Below are 24,729 nucleotides of genomic sequence, written 5' to 3'. Positions count from 1 at the left end.
AGACAAGTATCATATGATCTCACTGATATGAGGAATTCTTAGTCTCAGGAAACAGACTGAGGGTTGCTCATGTGGTGGGTGGTGGGAGGGATGGCGTGGCTGGGTAATGGACATCAGGGAGGGTATGTGTTATGGTGAGCACTGTTAATTGTGTAAGACTGATGTATCACAGTCCTGTACCTCTGAAACAAAATACATTATATGTTTAAAAAAAAGAAAAAAGAAGATAGTAGGAAGAGAAAAATGAAGGGGGGGAAATCAGAAGGGGAGACAAACCATGAGAGACAGTGGACTCTGAGAAACAAACTGAGGGTTTTAGAGGGGAGGGTAGTGGGAGGAAGGATTAGCCCATTGATGGGTATTAAGGAGGGCACTTATTGCATGGAGTACTGGGTGTTATATGCAAACAATGAATCATGGAACACTACATCAAAAACTAATGATGTAATGTATGGTGACTAACATAATAAAATTAATAAAAATAAATAAATAAATATAGATATATATAAAGAAGGCAGCTGGAGGTGTCAAAGTCACCACAAAGAAGGCTAAATGAATATTACCACCAATTCCTGCCACCCCAGTCTTAATCAGTGGTGGAAGAATGGTACCAGAACAGTTTGTGTCAATTGGCCATTTAAGTTTAATAGTAAAAGACTGTTTAATGATAACAATGCATCATCATAAAACCTTCAGAAGGAAAAGAAAATGTTTTTTGGACCATTTTTTGTGTGTGTGCACGCGTGTGTGTGTGTTTGGAAGGTTTAAGTTATTAGTTTTTAAAATCAATACTTTTTAATGGAAACAACTTGACCAAAAATCTGTCACAGAATTTTGATACCCATTAAAACAAAAGTTTAGAGGTACCGGTCTGTGATTCAACAGTCTTACCTCTGAAATAAATAATACATTATATGTTTAAAAAATAAAATGAAATAAAAGGAAGAATATAGCATGAGGGGAAGAATGAAGGGGGTGGAAATCGGAGGGAGAGATGAACCATGAGAGACTATGGACTCTGAGAAACAAACTGAGGGTTCTAGAGGAGAGGGGGTAGGGGGATGGGTTAGCCTGGTGATGGGTATTAAAGAGGGCACGTTCTGCATGTAGCACTGGGTGTTATATGCAAAGAATGAATCATGGAACACTACCTCAAAAACTAAGGATGTAATCTATGGTGATTAACATATCATAATAATAAAAAAAATGGTGTCTTAAAAAATATAAAAATTAAAACAAAAGTTTAATGAGAAAAAATACAAGAGGTGACAAAAAATTAAAGAAAAGCAAACTATTCTAATTAATTTGCTTTAAGAAGAAATAAAATTGAAATATAGAAAATTTAGAAAGAAAAACCCATGAGATCATTTCATCTCAAAGTTTTAGTCTAGAAACAAAGCAGTTCTGAGAGGAATATATATATAGCCTTAATTGCATTTATGGAAAATAAGAAAATAGAAAATACATATATTTGTATTTTAAGGTTTTATTTTTTTTATTTGAGACAGAGAGAGAGAGAGCACAAGCAGATGGAGTGGCAGGCAGAGGGAGAAGCAGGCTCCTCGCTGAGCAAGGAGCCCAATGCAGGACTCGATCCCAGGTCCCTGGGATCATGACCTGAGCCGAAGGTAGACACTTAACTGACTGAGCCACCCAGGCACCCCTAGAAAATATATTAATTTCAAATTTATCTTAAGAGATATGAAAACAACAAAATATCCTGAAGTAAATAAATAATATATAAAAACAAAGTAATAAAAATTGAGAAAAATTAAAATACTTGATAAATGTATAAGCCAGTGCTTTAGAAAAAACAATAAAATGGAGAAATATTTGGTAATTTTATGAAGCAAATCTTTAAAAATTAAGGAAAATAAAATATCATATCTACGGATACAAAAGATGAACTGTTTTCAAGATATACAATAAAGCGTGTACCATTAATTTGTAAATTTTAATGAAATAGGCTATTTTCCAGAAAATTATAAATGAACAAAATTGACTTAGACCAGAGGATATTAATAGCAATATTAGTTAATATCAATAATCATAGAAAAGTTTAAAAGATACTCAAATATATACTCCCCAAATGACCCTAAGTGAAATTGTAAAAACTGGAATATACTAAACTTCATGAAAAAAGATAAGAAACTGGGAGCTGAGGAGGCTAAGCACATTGCTCAGGTAGAAACTCATGGGCCTTTCTTTTAGATTTTCTAGTGCACTGAAGCTAGAATAATAGCTATATCAAGTCAATAATGATAAAAAAAAAAAAAAAAAACCCTGCAAAATAAACGTAGAGTCCAACCTCACACATGAGCAAAGATGACAAAATCCTAAATAAAATATTAACAAAATATTTTTTAAAAATCTTAACATATTACAACCAGGTAGGGACAATCCTAATATTGCAATGTTTGTTTAATTGTAGAAAAATATATAACTGATAGGTTAAAGAAAAAAATCATATGATTATCTAAACTAATGTTGAAAAAACAATGAAATGGAAAAAAATTTCTCTAACAGGAAAATAAAAAATTAAAACTCTTAGTAGCCTAGAAATAGAAGGATATGTTTTCAATTTAATAGTTACCTATCAAAAAAAAGTGAAACCATCATACTTGGTAGTGAAACACTGAAGAGAAGCCAAGTAAAGTTGAGAACAACCCAAGGATGTCTGGTATCACAAGTATTATTCAACACTGATCAAGAATACCAGAAAATGTAATCATGCAGTACAAATAAGTAAAAGGTATACAAATTAGAAAGAAAAATGATCATGTGTTTTGGCTTATATGATTGTCTACCTGGAATATGTAATGAAAATAATTAAAATCTTTAGAACTAATAAGAAAGTTTACAAAAGACACTATAAACAAAACACACACAGTAGTAGTCTGAGAGATATCATCTGCAACATTTACAGAAGTAAAAGTTTAGGGCGTCTGGGTGGCTCAGTCGTTAAGCGTCTGCCTTCAGCTCAGGTCATGATCCCAGGGTCCTGGGATCGAGTCCCACATTGGGCTCCCTGCTCGAGGGGAAGCCTGCTTCTCCCTCTCCCACTCCCGCTGCTTGTGTTCCTGCTCTCGCTATCTCTGTCTCTGTCAAATAAATAAATAAAATCTTAAAAAAAAAAGTAAAGGTTTAGAATTCACTTTAAACTTAGCATGTGCTTAGAACTTCACTTTGATATTAAAAAAAATCAAATACCTAATTAAAAATGTGAGTAAATGGGGCGCCTGGGTGGCTCAGATGGTTAAGCATCTGCCTTTGGCTCGGGTCATGATCCCAGGGTCCTGGGATCGAGTCCCACATCAGGCTCCCTGCTCCTTGGGAGCCTGCTTCTCCCTCTGCCTCTCTCTCTCTCTCTCGGTCTCTCATGAATAAATAAATAAAATTTAAAAAAAAATGTGAGTAAAGTATATACATATTGGTCTTTCAAAGAGTAGAAATTAGAACATTCAATAAATATTTTTTTGAAATTTATTCAATTTCACCAATTATCCAAATAAAAATTAAAAAAAAATACAATGCCACTTCCCCTTTTAAAAAAAAAAAAAAAAAAAAAAAAAACAACCTGAGATTGATAATACTTGACTAATAAGAGCTTTGAAGAATCAACATTCTCATAAATATTGGCAATAATGCAAAATAGTACTGTCCATCATTTACAGGGCAATTTTATAATATTTATCAAAATTGTAAATATGTGTACATAGAAGAATGAAACCACCCTTTTTCCTCTTCCTAGACAAAGATTATGAAAGAATGAATAATGTCAAAGTCTTGAACAAGCAAGACTATAAAACTTCAATTTTAAAGTTATGGCCAAGATCTTCATAATGTTAAAAATAAAAACAAAACAGAGTTTAGAGAGTAAGACTGAAAAATTTAGAGTATCCCTGCATGAAAAAAAAAAAAAAAGGAAAAATTATGTTTTTCTTGTACCTGAGAAAGAGGTAGAAGGGAAGAGAAATATGGCTAACAAAAAAGATGGGGGCAGGAAAGGAAGAACTTAGCATCACAGAACAATGACCAAAGAACTTTTTTTAAAAATTTTATTATGTTATGTTAGTCACCATACGATACATCATTAGTTTTTGATGTGGTGATCCACAATCCATTGTTTTCATATAACACCCAGTGCTCCATGCAGTACATGCCCTCCTTAATACCCATCACCGGGCTAACCCATCCCCCCTCCCCCTGCCCTCTAAAACTCTGTTTGTTTCTCAGGTCCATAGTCTCTCATGGTTCATCTCTCCCTCTGATTTTCCCCCCTTCATTTATCCCTTCCTTCTCCTAATGTCCTCCATGCTATTCCTTATGTTCCACAAATAAGTGAAACCATATGATAACTGTCTTTCTCTACTTGACTTATTTCACTTAGCATAATCTCCTCGAGTCCCATCCATGTTGATGTAAAAGGTGGGTATTCATCCTTTCTGATGGTAGAGTAATATTCCAGTGTATATATGGACAGCATCTTCTTTATCCATTCATCTGTTGAAGGGCATCTCAGCACTTTCCACAGTTTGGCTATTGCAGACATTGCTGCTATGAACATTGGGGTGCATATGGCCCTTCTTTTCACTACATCTGTGTCTTTGGGGTAGACACCCAGGAGTGCAATTGATGGCTCATAGGTTAGCTCTATTTTTAATTTTTTGAGGAACCTCCCCACTGCTTTCCAAAGTGGCTGTACCAACTTGCATTCCCACCAAGAGTGTAAGAGGGTTTCCCTTCCTCCACAACCTCTCCAACATTTGTTGTTTCTTTCCCTCTCCATTTTTGCCATTCTAACTGGTGTAAGGTGGTATCTCAGTGTGGTTTTGCTTTGAATTTCCCTGATGGCTAATGATGATGAACATTTTTTCATGTGTCTGGTAGCCATTTGTGTGTCTTCTTCAGAGAAGTGTCTTTTCATATCTTCTGCCCATTTTTTGACTTGATTATTTGTTTTTTCGGTGTTGAGTTTGAGAAGTTCTTTATAGGTCTTGTATACCAGCCCTTTATCTGTAGTGTCATTTGCAAATATCTTCTCCCATTCTGTGGGTTGCCTCTTTGTTTTGTTGACTGTTTCCTTTGCTGGGCAGAAGCTTTATATCTTGGTGATGTCCCAAAAGTTCATTTTTGCTTTTGTTTCACTAGCTTTTGGAGATGTATCTTGAAAAAAGTTGCTGTGGCTGATGTCAAAGAGGTTATTGCCTATGTTCTACTCTAGGATTTTGATGGATTCCTGTCTCATATTGAGGTCTTTCATCCATTTTGAGTTTATCTTTGTGTATGGTGTCAGAGAATGGTCGAGTTTCATTCTTCTGCATGTGGATGTCCAATTTTCCCAGCACCATTTATTGAAGAGACTGTCTTTTTTCCATTGCATCTTTTTTCCTGCTTTGTTGAGGATTATTTGACCATAGAGTTGAGGGTCCATATCTGGGTTCTCTATTCTGTTCCATTGCACTATATATTTGTTTTTGTGCCAGTACCATGCTGTCTTGGTGATCAAGCTTTGTAATATACCTTTGTAATATAGCTTGAAATCGGGCCACTTGATGCTCCCAGCTTTGTTTTTCTTTTTCAACATTTCCTTGGCGATTCAGGGTCTTTTCTGATTCCATACAAATTTTAGGATTGTTTGTTCAAGCACTTTGAAAAATGTCATTGGAAGTTTGACTGGGATGGCATTGAAGGTATAGATTGCTCTGGGTAGCATAGACATTTTATTTATTTGAGAGAGAGAGAATGAGAGAGAACACATGAGAGGGGATAGGGTCAGAGGGCAAAGCAGACTCCCTGCCGAGCAGGGAGCCTGATGCGGGACTCGATCCAGGGACTCCAGGATCATGACCTGAGCCGAAGGCAGTCGCTTAACCAACTGAGCCACCCACGCGCCCAGCATAGACATTTTAACAATGTTTATTCTTCCAATCCATGAGTATGGAATATTTTTCCATCTTTTTGTGTCTTCTTCAATTTCTTTCATGAGTGTTCTGTAGTTCCTAGAGTATACATCCTTTACCTCTTTGGTTAGGTTTATTCCAAGGTATCTTATGTTTTTTTTTTTTTTTTTTTTTTGCTATTGTAAATGGAATTGTTACTCTAATTTCTCTTTCTACAGTTGTGTTGTTAGTGTATAAGAAAGCAACAGATTTCTGTGCATTGATTTTGTATCCTGCCACATTACTGAATTGCTAATTCTAGTAATTTGGGGGTAGAGTTTTTTGGGTTTTCACATAAAGTATCATGTCATTTGCGAAAAGAGAGTGTTTGACTTCTTCTTTGCCAATTTGAATACCTTTTATTTTTTTGTTGTTGGTAGGACTTCTAGTACTATGTTGAACAATAGTGGTGAGAGTGGGCATCCTTGACATGTTCCTGATCTTAAGGGAAAGGCTCTCAGCTTTTCCCCATTGAGGATGATATTGGTTGTGGGTTCTTCATAGATGGATTTTATGAACTTGAGGAATGTTCCCTCTTATCCCTATACTCTGAAGAGTTTTACTCAGGAAAGGATATTGTATTTTGTCAAATGCTTTTTCTGCATCAATTGAGAGGACCATATGGTTCTTCTCCCTATTCTTATTATAAATGTGTCCTATCACACTGATCGATTTGTGAATGTTGAACCACCCTTGCATACCAGGGATAAATCTCACTTGGTCATGGTGGCTGATCCTTTTAATGTATTGTTACATCCTATTAGCTAGGATTTTGGTGAGGATTTTGGAATCCATATTCATCATGGATATCGGTCTGAAATTCTCCTTTTTGATGGGGTCTTTGCCTGGTTTGGGGATGAAGGTAATGCTGGCCTCATAGAATGAGTTTGGAAGTTTTCCTTCTGTTTCTGTTTTTTGAAATCACTAAAGGAGAATAGGTATTATTTCTTCTTTGAATGTTTGGCAAAATCCCCCAGGGAATCCATCAGGCCCTGGACTCTTGTTCTTTGGGAGGTTTTTGATCACTGTTTCAATCTCGTAGGTGGTTATTGGCCTATTCAGGTTGTCAATTTCTTCCTGTTTCAGTCTTGGCAGCTTATAGGTTTCCAGGAAGGCCTCCATTTCATCCAGATTTCTCAGTTTCTTGGCATATAGTTGTTGATAATAATTTCTAATCATTGTTTCTATTTCCTTGGTGTTAGTCGTGATCTCTCCCCTTACATTCATAATTTTATTAATTTGGGTCCTTTCTCTTTTCTTTTGGATGAGTCTGGCCAATGGTTTATCAATCTTATTAATTCTTTCAAAGAACCAACTTCTAGTTTTGTTGATCTGATCTACAGTGTTTCTGGTTTCTAATTCATTGATCTCTGCTCTAATCTTAATTATTTCTCTTCTAATGCGTGGCTTAGGCATTGTTTGTTGCTTTTTTCTAGTTCTTTAAGGTGTAGAGTTAGTTGTTGAATTCGGGATTTTTCTATTTTTTTGAGTGAGGCTTGAATGGATCTGTATTTCCCCCTGAGGACAGCCTTTGCAGTAACCCATAGGTTTTGGACCAATGTGTTTTTGTTCTCATTGATTTACATGAATTGTTTAAGTTCTTCTTTGATTTCCTGGTTGACCCAATCATTCTTGAGCAGAGTGGTCTTTAGCTTCCAAGTGTTTGAATTTCTGCCCAATTTTTTCTTGTGATTAAGTTCCAGTTTTAAAGCATTGTGGTCTGAGAATATGCAGGGAATAATTTCAATCTTTTGGTATCGGTTGAGACCTGATTTGTGACCCAGTATGTGGTCTATTCTGGAGAAAGTTCAATGTGCGCTGAAGATGAATGAGTATTTTGTTGTTTTAGGGTGGAATGTTTTGTGTATATCTATGAAGTCCATCTGGTCCAGTGTATCATTCAAAGCTCTTATTTCTTTGTCAATTTTCTGCTTAGATGATCTGTCTATTGCTGAGAATGGAGTATTGAGGTCTCCTACAATTAACATATTGTTATCAATATGACTCTTTATTTTGGTTAACAGTTGGCTTATGTAGATGGCTGCTCCTATGTTGGGGGCATAGATACTTAAAATTGTTAGATCTTCTTGTTGGATAGACCCTTTAAGAATGATATAGTGTCCCTTCTGTGTCTCTAACTACAGACTTCAGTTTAAAATCTAATTTGTCTGATATAAGAATTGCTACCCAACTTTCTTTGAGGTCCGCTGGCATGGAAGATGGATCTCCCTCCCTTCACTTTCAGTCTGGATGTATCTTTAGGTTCAAAATGAGTCTCTTGTAGACAGCATATGGATGGGTCCTATCTTTTTATCCAAACTGCAACCCTGTGCCATTTTATGGGAGCACTTAGGCCATTCACGTTGAGAGTGATTATTGAAAGATATGAATTAATTGTCGTCATGTTGCCTGTGAAGACCTTGTTTTTATAGACTGTCCCTGTAAATTTCTGTTGTAGATCACTCTTGGGGTCTTTCTCCTTTTATAGAACCCACCTTAATATTTCTTGTAGGGCTGGCTTAGTGGTCACATTTTCTTTCAGTTTCTGCCTGTCTTGGAAGCTCCGCATCTCTCCATCCATTCTAAATGACAGCCTTGCCTGATAAAGTATTCTTGGCTGCATGTTCTTCTCGTTTAGTACCCTGAATATGTCTTGCCAGGCCTTTCTGGCTTGCCAGGTCTCTGTGGATAGGTCTGACGTTATTCTGATGTTCCTCCCTCTATACGTAAGGTATCTCTTCCCCCATCTGCCCTTAAGATGGTTTCCTTGGTTCTAAGATCTGCAAGTTTTACTATTACATGCTGGGGTGTTGGCCTGTTTTCCTTGATCTTGGGAGGGGTCCTCTCTGCCTCTAGGACACGAATGTTTGTTTCATTCCCCAGATTAGGGAAGTTCTCAGCTACAATTTGCTCAAATATATCTCGTAGTCCACTCTCTCTCTCCACTCCCTCTGGGATTCCGATAATTCTGACATTGGAACCCTTCATGGTGTCACTTATTTCTCTGATTCTATTTTCATGGATTCTGAGTTGTTTTTCCCTGGCCTCTTCTTTTCCCTTTTTATCTATTAAATTGTCTTCCAGGTCACTTATTCGTTTTTCTGCCTCTATTACCCTAGCTGTCAGATTAGCTAGATTAGCTTGGATCTCACTGATATCATTTTTAAGTTCTGCCAATTCAGCTTTCATTTCTGCCCTTAGGGTGCCTGGGTGGCTCAGTCATTAAGCGTCTGCCTTTGGCTCAGGTCATGATCCTGGGGTCCCGGGATCGAGTCCCACATCGGGCTCCCTGCTCGGCGGGAAGCCTGCTTCTCCCTCTCCCACTCCCCCTGCTTGTGTTCCTGCTCTCGCTATCTCTCTCTCTGTCAGATAAATAAAATCTTTAAAAAAAAAAAAAGTAAAGAAAGGACTACCTTGTTTGGGTGTTTTTCTCATAAAAGTGATAGGGAGAGGCAAAATTCTATATTTGACACAATGTGGTACAGATTAAGGGCCACATATGTTAAATAGGAAGATTATCCATAAGTTAAAAGAATTCACAGGTAATAAGAGCTGAGAAGCAGAGATATCCATAAGAATGTGAGGTTTCTATGAATCTCTAACGGATTAGAGGTGGAATCAATCTCATCTGCTTGTCTATATATGAAAAGCAGAATGAACTCACCTGACATTTGATTTATTTTTGCATACTTTTTAGTTCCTGAGGTCTATCCCAAGGGAATACTAGTGTTAATGCCTAAATATTCATGCACAAAGTTGTTCACCACAGCATTTTCTGTTTTCAAAAATTTGGAAATTACCTAAATGTCCATTAATATGAGAATGGTTAAAGATAAGGAAAAATATATAGCAAGTATATGAAAGATATTAATAGTGCATTATTAAATAAATAAAGTTCATGGTAGAAAAATGTGTTGTATAAGCATTTTTTTTTGCACAAAACTAAGTCCAAATATATTTCTCTGTGTATGTATAAATGTATTTAAGTATATATGTGTGCATATGTGTATATTTGTATATATATATATATATATATATATATATATATGTATATGTATGTACATAGTGTTTGTTTGTGTGTTTATATACAGATCTGAAAGAAAACACATCAATCATTAATATGGTTCCCTCTTGAGGAAAGGATTGAGATGGGGAGAGACAATGTTTTTGGTTAATCCCCTATTTTTCCACATTATTTGAAGTTTTACAATTATGCTTTACTTTTTAGATGTCTTTCTTCCCCACTAGAAAGAAATCTCCTTAAGGCAAGTACTTCATTATACCTTCAGTACCTAGAGAAATGGCACAAATTAAATGGCTCAGTAAATATTTATTGGGTGTATGAATTGACAGAAAAGGTGAGATAGATCAAGGAACTAGTTTCTCAAGTACCAGGAGGAAATAAAGCCTGTCAAGGAGGGGGCAGCAATCAAGTGCTACTAAGAACTTAAGAAAGATAAATACTGTATATGTATATTAGAAATAAATTAAAAAGCATCTTTATAAATAATTCATGGGTGAGAGTCAGGTACATAATTGGGAGTTGTGAAAAATTGGTACAACTTATTGTTATTTATGAAGCAGTCTTTCTTTAGCATGTTTCTCCATTGGTTCTAAAAAGGCTATATAGCATGGAGCCTGGGTGGCTCAGTCAGCTAAGCTTCTGCCTTTGGCTCAGGTCATGATCCCAGGGACCTGGGATTGAGCCCCATGTCGGATTCCAGGCTTGGCGGGGAGCCTACTTCTCCCTCTACCCCCTGCTCATGCTCTCTCTCAATATCTCTCTCTCAAATAAATAAATAGTCTTTAAAAAATGAAAACAAATAAAAAGGCTATACAACATAGTTGTTAAAAGCATGGACTATCAAGCAAACTGACTGGGATCAAATTCATCTCTGCCCCTGGTTGGATGACCTTGAACAAGTTACTTGAACTGTCTGCCTGTTTTATCTCTGTAAAATGTGCACAATAATAGTACTTAAAAGTTTGTTTTGAATATTAAAATATTAAGTATATTTTAAACACTTAAAGCAGTGCCTGTTATATAGTAAAAGTTATAGTAAAAAATGTTAGCTATTATTATTTAAGGAGGGAAAGGAGGGAGGGAAGGAAAAGAATGTTTTTCATTGGTAAGAGAATACTCATAGCTTGGATTCCTCTTGTATATGATGGCAAGTACAAGTAGTCACTCACTATTGCTTATAAGATATAAAATTAATCCAATCCTTTTTTTTTTTTTTTTTTTTTGTCTTTTGTGAGCTCCTTCTTCTGTTTCCCTAAGCAGTAATTCCACAACCTCATTACTCTTCCCAACTGAAGTGAGACAGTTTCATCTACCACATTTCATGCTCGGTTCCATCTCCGAGGCTCCAGTCTCAGTCTCTGAGTCTCATGTCTTCTAGGAGGCATCCACACAGTTCTTATTGGGGATCCATAGCTTCTCCTTAAATACTAAGAATCAATTACATATATGAAAACTCATAATTCACAAGATGTGCTTCTACATGGATTCTTTCTATTTCCATTTCTACATAAGTGATTTGTCAGAATTACATTTCCCAGTATGCCTTGTGGTTTTTGCACTTCTATTCCTACTTTCTACCCAATTGTATTATGGGACTGGCTATCTTAAATAGAGGTAGACAAGCAGAGGGGCAGAGATGCTTTCAAAAAGAGTAGCCAAGACTTTTGCTTCTGACCAACACAGAATAAGAGGGACCAAATATACTCTCTCATGTGCAAACAAACAAACAAACTGGACAAAATACTTGAAATAATGAATTTCAGAACACTAAATACCAGGCAATGAAGGACAATGATACCTGAGAGCCAGGAAACAATGAGGACTATAATTGTCCCACATCACTGCCTTGAGAGTTTTCAGGTCATGGCACAGAGAAGGGTAACCTAGGCAGAGCCTGGAAGAGTGCCTGAATTGAGGATACATTGCTGAGAGATGGAGAAACCAAGGGGATTAGAGGTCATAAGGTAAAATACCAGAAAGGAGGGGTGCCTGGATTGGCTCAGTCATTAAGCATCTGCCTTCGGCTCAGGTCATGATCCCAGGGTCCTGCATCAGGCTCCCTGCTCAGCAGGAAGCCTACTTCTCCCTCTCCCACTCCCCCTGTTTGTGTTCCCTCTCTCGCTGTGTCTCTCTCTGTCAAATAATAAATAAAATCTTAAAAAAAAAAAGAATACCAGAAAGGAAAGAGCCACACAGAGAGAAAACACCAAGGATCTACAGAAGGGTCCTCTTAAGTATTAAGTAGCAATCAGAAAATGCATGTGAGGAATTACCCAAGGCCTGGGAAAAAACAGAGCCAGAAATAGTGCCTGTTTCTACCAGCCAGACTGAAATACCTCATTATTTGCATTATTTGTCACTGAGTAGAGAGTTTTAACTTATCTGTGGGAAATAATTAACCCCAGATTAAATAATGCTTCAGTTCCACCCAATAAATCTAAATAGTAAGTACAAAAGGGATCAGTCTATTTCCAAACAATTCAATTGCATCCCAGAACAAATCTCAAAAATATTTTTAGGAACAGTAAAATATGCAGCACTCAGCAAGGTGAAATTCACAATATGTGATATTCAATCAAAAGTTAAGAGTCATTGAAGGATGCAGGAAAATACAATCAATAATAAAGGGAAAAAAACAATAAATCATAATGGACTCAGAACTTACACAGATGTTAAAATTAACAGTCAAGGTCCTTAAAGCACTTATTATAACTGTATTACATATGCTTAAAACTTAGGTAGAAACATGAAAGATATAAAATTAATCCAAATCAAATATATAATTATAAGATGAAAAATACACTGTATGACAGAATAGATACTGCAAAAGAAAATACTGGGTAAAATATTTCAAGTAAAAAATATTTGAAAATATCTCAATAAAAACTAATCAAAGTAAAATATGGAAAGAAACAACGAAGGAAGGAAGGAAGGAAGGAAGAGGGAGAAAAAAAGAGAGAAGAGAAGAACAGGGCATCCGTGAGCTATGAGGCAATTTTAGGTAACCTAATAACTGTGTAATTGGAGTCCCTGAAAAGTGCAGGGGGATAGAACATACACATTACAGTATCAGGAAAAAGAGAGATGAGCTCCCCAGAGACTCTATGAATACGAAAAGTGTAATAAGGGAATAATATAAACAACTTTATGTCAATAAACTACAACACAAATAAAATGGAAAAAGTCCTTGAAAGACATAAATTACCAAAGCTCATTTGGAAAAAATCCTTCTAGTTACTAAGTCTGAAAGCTGGGAGCCATTCTAGATTTGTTATTCTTTTTCATTACCAATATTTCATCTCTAAATCATTTATTTTGATTCCAACTCTAAAACAGATCTTGAAATAGTCTTCTACTTTTCCATTCCTACTACCACTGCCTTATTCTCAGCACTAAAAATCCTTTACTTGAAGTATTGCAACACCCTCCAATGTTGCTTTCCAGAATAAAACCTTTGGCCCACATTTTCCAATGTGAAATATTGGATAAATTCCAGTTCATTCAAATTAACCACATCATAAAATCTAAGTTCTTATCATTTCATACATGACCCTTGGTGATCTAGCTCATTTTCTGTCCCTCCTCACTTCTCATTCTAAGCCCCAGCCACATGAACCAGATATAATTCCTCAAACACACCAGACTTATTTATGTTTCTATGAATTTGCATAAGCTCCTCCCTTGACATGGACTGTTCTTTCTCTTTTTTGCTGTCTGGTAATAACTAGTCATTGCCTAAAACCCTGCTCCACCAAAACTCAACATGTAATAAGGTCTACAACTTAGTTGTGTTGGGAAATCTGAAACTGTTCTTGAAAACCCACCTCAGTGCTCTGGAGCCGAAATATATAATGTGAACACAGAGTTTGGGTATAGAGAACAATAACTTTATTGCTTTGCCAGGCAAAAGAGGCTGGAGCAGGTTAAGCTTAGCCTTCAAAACTGTAAGCCTGACAGGAAGAAGGGGTTGGGGGTTTTAAGGGAAATACAAGATCCAGCCAGTTTTGACAGGATTTGTGTAAGCACTACCAGCCTCTTAGTCATATCTTCAGGGTGGTACCAGGTTCCTGAAAGAAAAGGCTAAGAAGGGAGGAGAGGAGGTTTGCAAAAGAGAGAAAAAAGTTATTTAGTTTAAAATCAAGCTTTGCTGAAGCATTAGTGCAGCCATTTTGATTTTTGTTCAACTTTATGCTTTTAAGTGGTTTCAATGAACTATCTGTACTCTGTTACACTATAAACTATTGAAATATCTTTTACTTTCTTTTTTTTTTTTTTTGAAATATCTTTTACTTTCAATGGGTCTTTTAACCATGCATGACTTTATACCATCAGGTATTGATCATTTAGAAAATATTCAATCACTAAGTTATACAGATCTTCCAAATATTGACATATTTCATTATACAATATCACAAAATCATCCTCATTTATTGGGAAGCTGTCAATCTCTTGGTGGTAATAATAATAACTAGTTTTCCAAAATTCTAACTTCCACTTGAAATCATCCTTGAAGTAACAGATTCACTTCATTTGTTTTTTGAGAAAATATCTGCCAAATATCCAAATCTGAATAACAATAGTTTACCTATCATTCATTCTTTCTATTAAAAATGATGTTCCATGAAAAAAGTGGCCTGTTGAGAACATACCTTAAACAATTGCACAATTGCTTTTCTTTGAGATAGCCAATGTACTTCACTATGCAGAAATACTGTATGGACACTTCCGTTTTATCAGAGACTATTTAAAAAGACATGTGAACAAATGTCAAGCTTTAATAAAGTGTATAAATTTTACTGCTTTACAGAGGATATTAGTAAGTGATGCTTGCTTTTTTTTTAAACTGTGAATGCATGATGCTAAATATACAATGACTAATCTTACTGTTTGGTCCCACTGCCTTGCTTCTTGGCAAAATTCCTGCATTTTCACCTATCATTGCTTTTGTACCATCAATGTAAATGTCAACACGATAAAAAAAAAGGGGGGGTGCCAACATTTTAAGATCATTACAAAAATAGGGCTAACATTGCAGACCCCATGAAGGGATCTGGCAGACCACACTTTGAGAATCTCTGAGATAGAAAACCATGACAAAGAAATATGGTACCTGCCAGGGCCACAATAATTGGGATTTGGGGAAATTTCCAAAAATTATGGAGCTGAGATTTGTTGAGTGCTCACTATGTTCTAGTTACTATGCTAAGCATTGAGGATGTATTGGTCTACAAAACAGAAATTTCCAAATATGATTTAGTTAAATTTTGTTCCTGTCCTGATGGAATTTACATACTAATGGGGATAAGTCAATTGAGCAAAGAGAGGTATATGTATAATTGAGCCATACAGTAACTTAGAACAAATAGTGCAGTTCTCCCTACTGCTACTCTTATTTGAGATTCAAACAAACAATATATTAGCTAAATCTTTTAATTCATTGTAATTTAATGATACTTGTATTGCATAGTAAGTCACAAGTGAACAACTATAAATCTTTTTGAACTGTTTAGTGTTCATGCCTATATTCACTGTAGCCTTTCAGATCTAGATTTCAGGATGCAATATTGCTTACATTTTCATTTCCTCCTTTTACTTTTCATTTTTTTTTTTTTTTTTGAGACTGGAAGGATGACTTCTAACAGAAGATTAATGGGAGATATAAGGATCTACAGAGACAAGCAAGCCATCATCCTCACCAGGATCTAAAATGGTAAAGGTCCTATGGAACTTGCTGATAACCTGAGGCCATAAATGTTTCCCATTGTCACCTAGGGCAGTTTGTCAGTGTCACTATCCTCTCTACAGTGCCATGGTCTTTTTCAGATTCAGTTAGAGTCATGAACTCAGTGCTCTACTAACTTCTCTCTCCTCTGCTGTCAAAATCTAGGGAAATGACATCCACAAATGGATGTGATTTTCGCAGAGGGTCTGGGAAGACTCATTAGTAAGAAAAAGCTTCAAATAGAAAAGAATGTCACTGAGTTGAAACACATCACCAAATTGATTCCATCTAAATTGATTTGCCTTGTTCAGATGGTATAAGTCATTGAGACTATTTCCAAGAACGAGTTAATGATTTTAAAGGTGATTCAAAGGGGTGTGGTTGACAATGGCAAAGATGCTGAGCTTTGGTCTTATCGAAGGATAAGAATCTCTGTTCTGGGGCGCCTGGGTGGCTCAGTCGGTTAAGCGACTGCCTTCGGCTCAGGTCATGATCCCAGGGTCCTGGGATCAAGTCCCACATCAGGCTCCCTGCTCTGCAGGGAGCCTGCTTCTCCCTCTCCCACTCCCCTTGCTTGTGTTCCCTCTCTCGCTGTGTCTCTCTGTCAAATAAATAAATAAAATCTTTAAAAAAAAAAAGAATCTCTGTTCTGAATTACCTTAAATTCTACTATTGAAGTAATTTAATAAAACTTTATGGGCCTCTGTTTTCTCATCTAATAAAATGGGACTATAAACACTTCCAACAAATACCCCAGAGTTTCATAATGGAATAATGTATTGCAAAGCACTTTGTACATATGAAACTTTTGTTTTTCTTTTTTTAAAATTTTTTGTACTTATGAAAATTTTAAATGTTTTAAAATAATAATCACTGGAATAAAGAAGCACTGTAAAGTTGAGTATTTCTCGAAACAGCCATCACTCAGAAGTAAATGGTGATCTTTAAAGAGCTATAAAGTTATCTTTTCATTTTAATTAATTAGTTGTAGAAAAATAAAGAAGTATTTTCAATTTTTCCCTAAATTAAAGAAGCATTCTTATTTTTACCTTTATTCATTCTTCCCCACCAACCCATAACCAGAAAGTAGTAAATACTCTAGCTATGCAGAACTTTCCTCTAGAACACACACACACAAAGATGTTCTTTTGTGCTTCTGTGTTTTTGCACCTTCTCTATAATTTTTTTCTGATTAATTTTTTTTCTCACCTATAAAAACCCAGTTGAAAGGCCATTTCTTCTGTGAAGCCTTTCCTAACTCCCCAAGACAGAGCTACTAGAGGCTCCTCTTTTTTCATTACATTGTGTACTAATTTTGTACAAATAATTACAAAATAGACATACTACTACTCATTACATTTTGTTGTAATTTTTTATCTTTCTCCTCCACTAGATTGAGAGATCATTAAAGGCATCGGTCATGTCTTCTTCTCACCCTCTGTACCCAGCACAGTTCCAGCCACATAAGGGTTAAATATAAATAAATCAATCCATGAATATACCCTTCCAGATAAACTTGCTTTTGTGTATAGATATGTGACAGATGGGGACAGCTCTGTGCTGTCTCTGTTCTGATTTATCACTGCCTATGTAAACTCTATGTGACTTGTGTAGTTGTGTTTCTATCATTCTTGCATCTTTGTTTGCCCTGTGCTCCACAGAATATCTTAAATGTTCCTCAGATACTCTTATCTGTAGCATTATTTAAATAATGTATAATTTAACATTTAAAAATATCATATAAGCAAGCATGAAGTCAGTCATGTAAAAGGAAAGCTAAACTTGCTTATACGGACAAAATCTACATCAAAATCTGAGCATGGAGGAAACAATGAAGATTTTTTTGTTTGTTTTTTTGATTTGGGGGTTTGTTTGCTTGTTTGTTTACTCTTCTCATAGAAGTTCTCCGTTATGGGCATCAGCTCCAAACTTTTAATGAGATAGATATTTGAATCTTTCATACCTTTTTTGCTATTGCTTGGCCGCTTGAGTTTTTTTAAATCTATAGCACATGATTTCTAAAATTTTAGTGAAGCAAAAAGGGAAAACACAAAACAAACAAAAAAATCTCTAGTTATGACTTGCAGACTATAGGATTACTACCAATATTTCTTGATTCTTTTTCTTTTTTCTTAAAGATTTTATTTATTTATTTGACAAAGAGAGAGACAGTGAGAGAGGGAACACAAGCAGGGGAGTGGGAGAGGGAGAAGCAGGCTTCCCGCTGAGCAGGAAGCCCGATGCAGGGCTTGATGCGGGGCTTGATGCGGGGCTTGATGCGGGGCTTGATCCCAGGACCCTGGGATCATGACCTGAACTGAAGGCAGATGCTTAACGACTGAACCACCCAGGCACCCCACTTGATTCTTTTTCCAAGTAAGTTCCCAATGCTCTACGGCCAGGATTGGCAATTTTATTTTTCTGAAAAGAGGCAGATAATATTTACAGTTTTGTAGGCCAAGAGGCAAAATTAAGGATATTATGAAGGACTTTCATAAAAAAGAGAAAGCTAACTTCCTCACTTTTTGTATTGACAAAATTCAAAATGTAGTAATAATAATAATTCAGAACAAGTTTTTTGTAATACCAGTGTATTAATGAGAAGAATAAAATTATTTTTTGGAAAAGGAGCAATAACATTTCATATAATTTGGGTTTAAATTTAGTATTTCCTATGATTAAAATTGACTACAAATTTTATTTGTTAATGCTTATCTGTAATTGGATTTTAACTATTTCTTTTTGAAAATGTCTTTTCATATATAGGTAATACACGTGGCATTCAAAATGCTGATAACTGCTTTATTGTGATTTATAATAGCAGTGACAAATGATAACAGCACCATATATAGTCTCTGTTGCAACTACTCAACTCTGCTGTTGTAGCACAAAATCATCCACAGCGAATGAATGAACAAGTGTGGCTGTATTTCAATAAATCTTTATTTATAAAACTGATATTTGAACTTCATAGAATTTTCTCATGTCACAAAATATTAAGCTTCTTTTGAATATTTAGCCATTTAAAAATATAAAAACAATTCTCAGTTCATGGACTGAACAAAAGCAGGTGGCAGCCTAGATTTGGACCACTGACTGTGGTTTACTGACCCTCTACTAAGCCCCTGTATTTCAACCATAATTACAAGTGACTTACTTTGGTACTGGTGGCAGAATATTTAGGAAGACAAAAGGCAGAAGATAAAAAAAGGGGGATCTAGGCTTTTCCTTTCTATCAGGCCCTTTCTTAACTGCCTTGTTCCCATATTTCCACTCCCAAATCCCCATTCTCCTTCCCTTTTATCACTATTCCCAGACTGGATATACTTATCACTCTGCAATGTAATGAATATGCTATCACTGTCTGGCAGGCAATTCATTCCTTCATAATGCAGTCTTTCTAATGTTTCAAATCTCACTGTCTCCACACTCTCAGGCAAGCTAAGAGCCTTGCAAAATGACCCCTAGGCTTCTCATAAGGGTCGTGTGTGTGTGTGTGTGTGTGTGTGTGTGTGTGTGTGTTGGAAAAGGATGAGAGTGTAGGCAAGTGAGCATGAATATGGACGTGAATAGACTAGTGAGTATAGATAAGAAGAAAACAGGGAACCATAGTTTTAGTGCATGCAAGAAGACAATTGTGATCTTTCATTATGAATAGATGAATATCAATGTGACTAAGATGTAAGATGTTTAAATCTTCCCTGGAATCTGTAGAAACTGTTAGAATTTGTACTTTTTTTTTTTTCCTATTGGAAAACTAATGAGAAGAATGAAAGTCTTCTTGGGGGGAAGTGGGTAACATTTCACTTAATTGGTGTTCAAAGTCAATATTCTCTAGAATTCAAATTGATTGCAAATTTTGTTTATTATTGAAATTTACTTATTAATGTTGGTCTGTGTTGAGATTTTATGTATTTCTAAGTTAGAAAAGGAAAACTGAAAAGGTGGTTTATGTGTGTAAAAATTCAATGAATTTTTAGGCATATACATAAACTGCTAAATATTTAGACCTAATTTTACCATGAAGCACAGTAGAAGAGGCCATAGCCAAGCAAAAAGAGATCTATTTAGTAGTCACATTACCTTGAAAGAGATCTATTTAGTAATCATTACCTTGGCTGTAAACTCCATTTCTGTCCCTTACTAATTAAATGATCTCAAGTAAGTTACTCAATCTTTTTAAGCATCATGTTTTCCAATTTGAATCTTCACAAAGTAGGCATAATTATCTCTAAGTTTATAGATGAGCAAGCTATGTAATACATGTGGTCCCATAACTGCAACTCAAAAAGAACTATTTTAATCTTTATAAATGATATACATCATTAAATGTGTTCTATTAACTTTGCACTGATCACTGTTTGATCATAACAACATATTAATCATATATGATCACATTATTCTCCTCAAATTACCTTTCACCCAACTCCTAATATTCTACACTATCTTGTAAGGACCCATTAAAATGCTGCAAAATGCTGTAAAAACGTCCAGATATTCCTAGACCAAAATAATGTCTCTCTCCACTGAAGTCTCACAGTTTATACCTCTTTTCTTTTGTTATTTATTTCCTATTTTCAATCACACCTACATTTATTCAAGTTATTCATGTGTTTGGAATTGTATAGATGTTGGAAATGGAAAAGACATAAGATACTCTCATCCAATCTCCTCGTGTTACATAGGGGGAAAGAGATGCAAAAGTGAAATTAATTGTTAAGAGCCACACAGAGCTTTACAGACAAGTAGGGTTTCCCAACTCTGAATTTAATGTTTTTCCCACTATCTTATTTGTCTCCCATTTCTGAATTTTTTTCTACCTCCCCTGCCTTCACCAGGACCAGTCAACCAGTCTCCCCATCCTTACTAGTTTTACTTTCAAGTCCTTTTCATAACAATATATCCCATTATAATTATTATATTATAATAATCCCAGAACTGTGCTATTATTTTTAAATCTCCAAGTTTGTCTTCTCATTGCAAGTCTCTTTCTGGTCCAAGTCACACTATGGTCTGCTGCCAGATTAACCTTTAGAAACCATCAATTGTCATTCTACTACTCTAAATTGCACATAATACTTCCTGAAGTTGGAGGTTTTCCACAACCTACACTTGCTTTGTTGCTGAATATAAATACTGGAGAACTAACTTAGGTAAAAGTGAAAAACTCAAATTCCTATCTTTCCATTGTTCTACAGGTGATTCCTCTGTCCCAGAGGTGTGATCTCTTCATCTGTTTTTTTTTTTTTTTCTCATTTGATCTTCTTTGCTTTGAGTACCTTCCTTCATTTTTATTCATTTAATAATCATTCATTCTTCTAATTCTGGCTTTAATTCTAGTTTACTGATGAAGAATTTCCTTACCACCACAGTCCATGGGCATTACATATTCCTTTGTCTTCCTAGATATATTATGCATAGTATGTTTTACTTTGTATTATTGTTCCTCTTTTTTTTCCTATGTATAATATCTCTAAACAGATTTTAAAAAATTTTAAGAAGAATTATATATAATTTTATCTCAGTATCTGACAATAATGTTTACTGATTATGATAATTATATGTCCTTCTTGGTAAGTAAAAGAAGTCCCCCAAACACAATATGACTCCTGCTTTGATTGATTTAAAAGCATTTCCCATAGACAGATGTAATTTTTTTCTTCTGATGGATTCTTAGAACTTGATTGTGTCAGGTAACTTCCAGCTCTAGTTTATTTATAATTAAGAAATAATTTTGAAAACAAAAAGAAATAATTTTGTTTCCACAGTTTGTTTCCAAAATTATAGTTTTCAAGACTATAATGAAAAGTGTGCTTGAATGACTTCCACATTTCAGCAAGTTGTTGGCATAATGTAGCTCTCATTCTGGTTTTCATAAACTTTGAATATAATATACTGTCTGCTCATAAAAAATGACAGGAACAATCAGTTTGTGTGATATATAAAAAGGATATTATATGGTGAGTAATTATGGCCTAATTCACATTTGACAAGTGGATTTGACTAAAAGAGTTCATGTATAATATCAGACAGATTTAAATAAATAAAATCAGCTCTTAGAAGCTTGGTTAAATAGCCAAAAGTTTACACAAGTGACTTTGTCTCTTCATTGCAAATCACACTGCATAGGAACAATTTGATAAAATAAAATATAGTTTAATGTAAATTGAACTTGTGGATTTTCTAAATGAAATGCATAGTGTGGATTTCAGATGTGTAGTAAAGAAATAAATGTCCCTAATTTTAAAAAATAAAAGGAAAATTTGTTAAATTTTAAATGATGTCTCATGTCTTATTTTCTCTTTGAGAAGTAAATTCTGTGGTATCAACATGTGAGTCAGTAATATTTTTAAATTGCATATTTAAAAATGGAACACAAATATCAGAGGGATTCACTGCCAGAGAGAACACATTTTAATTCCATCCCCAGTGTGGACATGCTTTTTGACTTTGGAAAATGTCATTTTAAAGCAGCACTCATGGGGCCTCAGTTGAACTCAAAGCTTTGCACATTTACATAAACATCTGGGCCAGGATGACAGAATGCCATCTTCCCCTCCCTGCCACTAAACCCAAGATTTATGTCTAGGTTCAAAAGTCATCTGATAGACCAGTTATGCCAAGGTATTTTCAATAAAGTGTTTGGAAACACAAAAGAAGAAAGGTGGAAACTGAAATTATTTTCTGCATAGTATATCCTTGTCATAAATCACAAATAAGAAAACTGTTGTATAAAATGCTATTTTATTAAATGTCACTCAGCATTCATGATTTCATCATTCTGGTGGTATGGAGAGGGTATGAAGTGGCCAATAGTCCAAGAATCAGTATACACACACAGAGCAGAATAGTGTGAAAGTTATGTAGAACCTGAGGAAGGAAGGTAAAAATACAGAAAGAAATGAATCTGCATACAGAAAGCAAGCAGTTCTACCACCTCAATTACTCTAGAAATGTTCTTGCAATTTAAATAATTACATTTTTCACACAGATAGTCTAAAATTACTTGTTTACTTTTCTGTTTAACTTTGTATGTGTGTGTCTCTGTGTGTGTGTCTTTCCCTCTGTGTGTGTGTGTGTGTGTGTGTATAAAACAAGAGAGAGAGAAAGAGAGAGACACAACTAAATTAAACAAATTCTAATATATGTACTTGAAAAAAAAGTGCTTGATTTAAGTCTGTGTTAGTAGACGGTGAAATGAGTCAAGGAAAAAGTATTAATATAGCACTTCCAATTTAGCATGGCACATTTATAAAAAGTTGAATCTGGTGAAAGGTCTTAAGAACTGATTACATTGAACATAAAGAAACCAACACAGATACATACGTTCACAATTCTATGTATGTATTGGAAAAATCAATTTAGCTTTAAGATTCAAGAAACAGGATTTGCTGTAAGATTTTGTTCTGTCCTCAGCAGGAATATAAAGAAATCTATGATTAGAGCTGCAAGGATATGGATAATTCCTTGTTACCTCTATATATGTATGATTTAAAAAATTGCAATTCAACCTAAGATATGAGTCAATATGTGGGTTTGGGTGTTTTTGTTTGTTCGTTTGTTTGTCATGTCAAAATATTCAACTAGAATTACAGCTCCATCTATAATGAAATAAGGACTTGACTTATTTACCCTCTTACCTTAAACAACTAAAAATCAAGCAAAATATTTAAATATCGGTCTTTAGACATTGGACAAAAGGCAGTGCAGAATAGTTATTTCTGAAAGCAAGGGAAAAAAATGAAGTAATTCCCAATATGATTAGCCTAGCTTACTGTCTGGACAGATTCTAGGCTATAGCACAGGGAGGGGGTACACAAACAGAGACTGATAGTTTCCCAAAGTTGAGACAAAATTCAGCATTCAGAGAAAGCACAGAAAGTAGAATCCATAGGAGAGAGTTCCTTAAAGGAGAAAGCTGCCCAGAAAGAGAAGGTTCTGAATATCTAGACAAGGTTTCTCTTGAGTTTTTGGCTATGTACTTATGTGCGCATGTGTGTCAGGAAACTACTGAGATCAAGGGGAATACCGCCGAAAAGGAACAAGCAGAAAAGTCCCTGGAGCTCACATACAGCTGGCATAGTCATGTTTCATTAAGCCAGAGTGGCAACTCCTTCTAAAATTTGGAAAACCAGAGGCACTTGGGTGGCTCAGTTGGTTAAGTGTCTGCCTTCAGCTCAGGTCATGATCTCAGTGTCCTGGGATCAAGCCCCACATTGAGCCCTGCATGGGGGTGGGAGGGGAAGGTCACTGCTCAGTGAGGAGTCTGCTTCTCCCTCTGCCCCTCCCCCCACTCATGCTCTCTCTCTTTCTCTCTCTCAAATAAATAAATAAAATCTTTAAAAAAATAAATAAATAAATAAAATCTGGAAAATCAAATGGAGTCCTCAGAAAAGTTCTGCATCAGGAGTGGGGCCAAATTAGCCCTAAACTGAAGGCTATCTGGACCTGCTTGACAAAGCTTAAAAGAAAGATACAAAAGCACTAAATTGTTTCCAAGTAACTTACCTACCTCCCAGAACAAAGTTCTAAATTTATTTAAAGGTATACCAAAAAACCTGGCACCAATGATGTATATTTTACAATGTCTAGCATCCAATCAAAAATTAGCAAGCATGCCAAAAAGCAGGAAAATATGATTCTTAATGCTGAAAATAATCAATGAAAGGAAAAAAAAAAAAAGACCACTGAGTCAGATAATATACTTAGTAGGAAAGGACATTAAAATAACTATTATAAATATAGCACATATGTTCAAGAAGATAAAGGAAAGCATATACGTAATAAAGATGGACATGAATGATATAAAAATGACCCAAACTGAACTTCTAGAGATAAAAAAAATATGAGATCTGAATTGAAAAATACACTTCATGGTATTAATAGCAAATTAGACACTGTAAAAGAAGATATTGAAGATATTAGTAGTAGAAAATACCAAAACTGAAAAACAGAGAGGTAAAATGACTGCAAAAATGCCCAGACCCTCAGAGAACTGTGGAACAATATTTAGTATGACAAAGGAAAGATTGCCTAGTCTT

At 35.3% G+C, this 24,729-nt stretch overlaps 1 pseudogene; it reads left to right on the top strand.

Moving 5' to 3' along the window:
- LOC118025917 overlaps nt 1-23,808 on the top strand; it is a 30,717-nt pseudogene extending 6,909 nt beyond the window's left edge.
- The last annotated feature ends 921 nt before the right edge of the window (nt 23,809-24,729 follow it).

The sequence above is a fragment of the Mirounga leonina genome, unplaced genomic scaffold (genome assembly GCF_011800145.1).
Source record: "Mirounga leonina isolate KUSES-001 unplaced genomic scaffold, KU_Mleo_1.0 Mir_204, whole genome shotgun sequence".
Taxonomy (NCBI): Eukaryota; Metazoa; Chordata; class Mammalia; order Carnivora; family Phocidae; genus Mirounga; species Mirounga leonina.
Note: the sequence above shows the minus strand (reverse complement) of the source record. Positions and strands in the feature narration are given on the sequence as shown.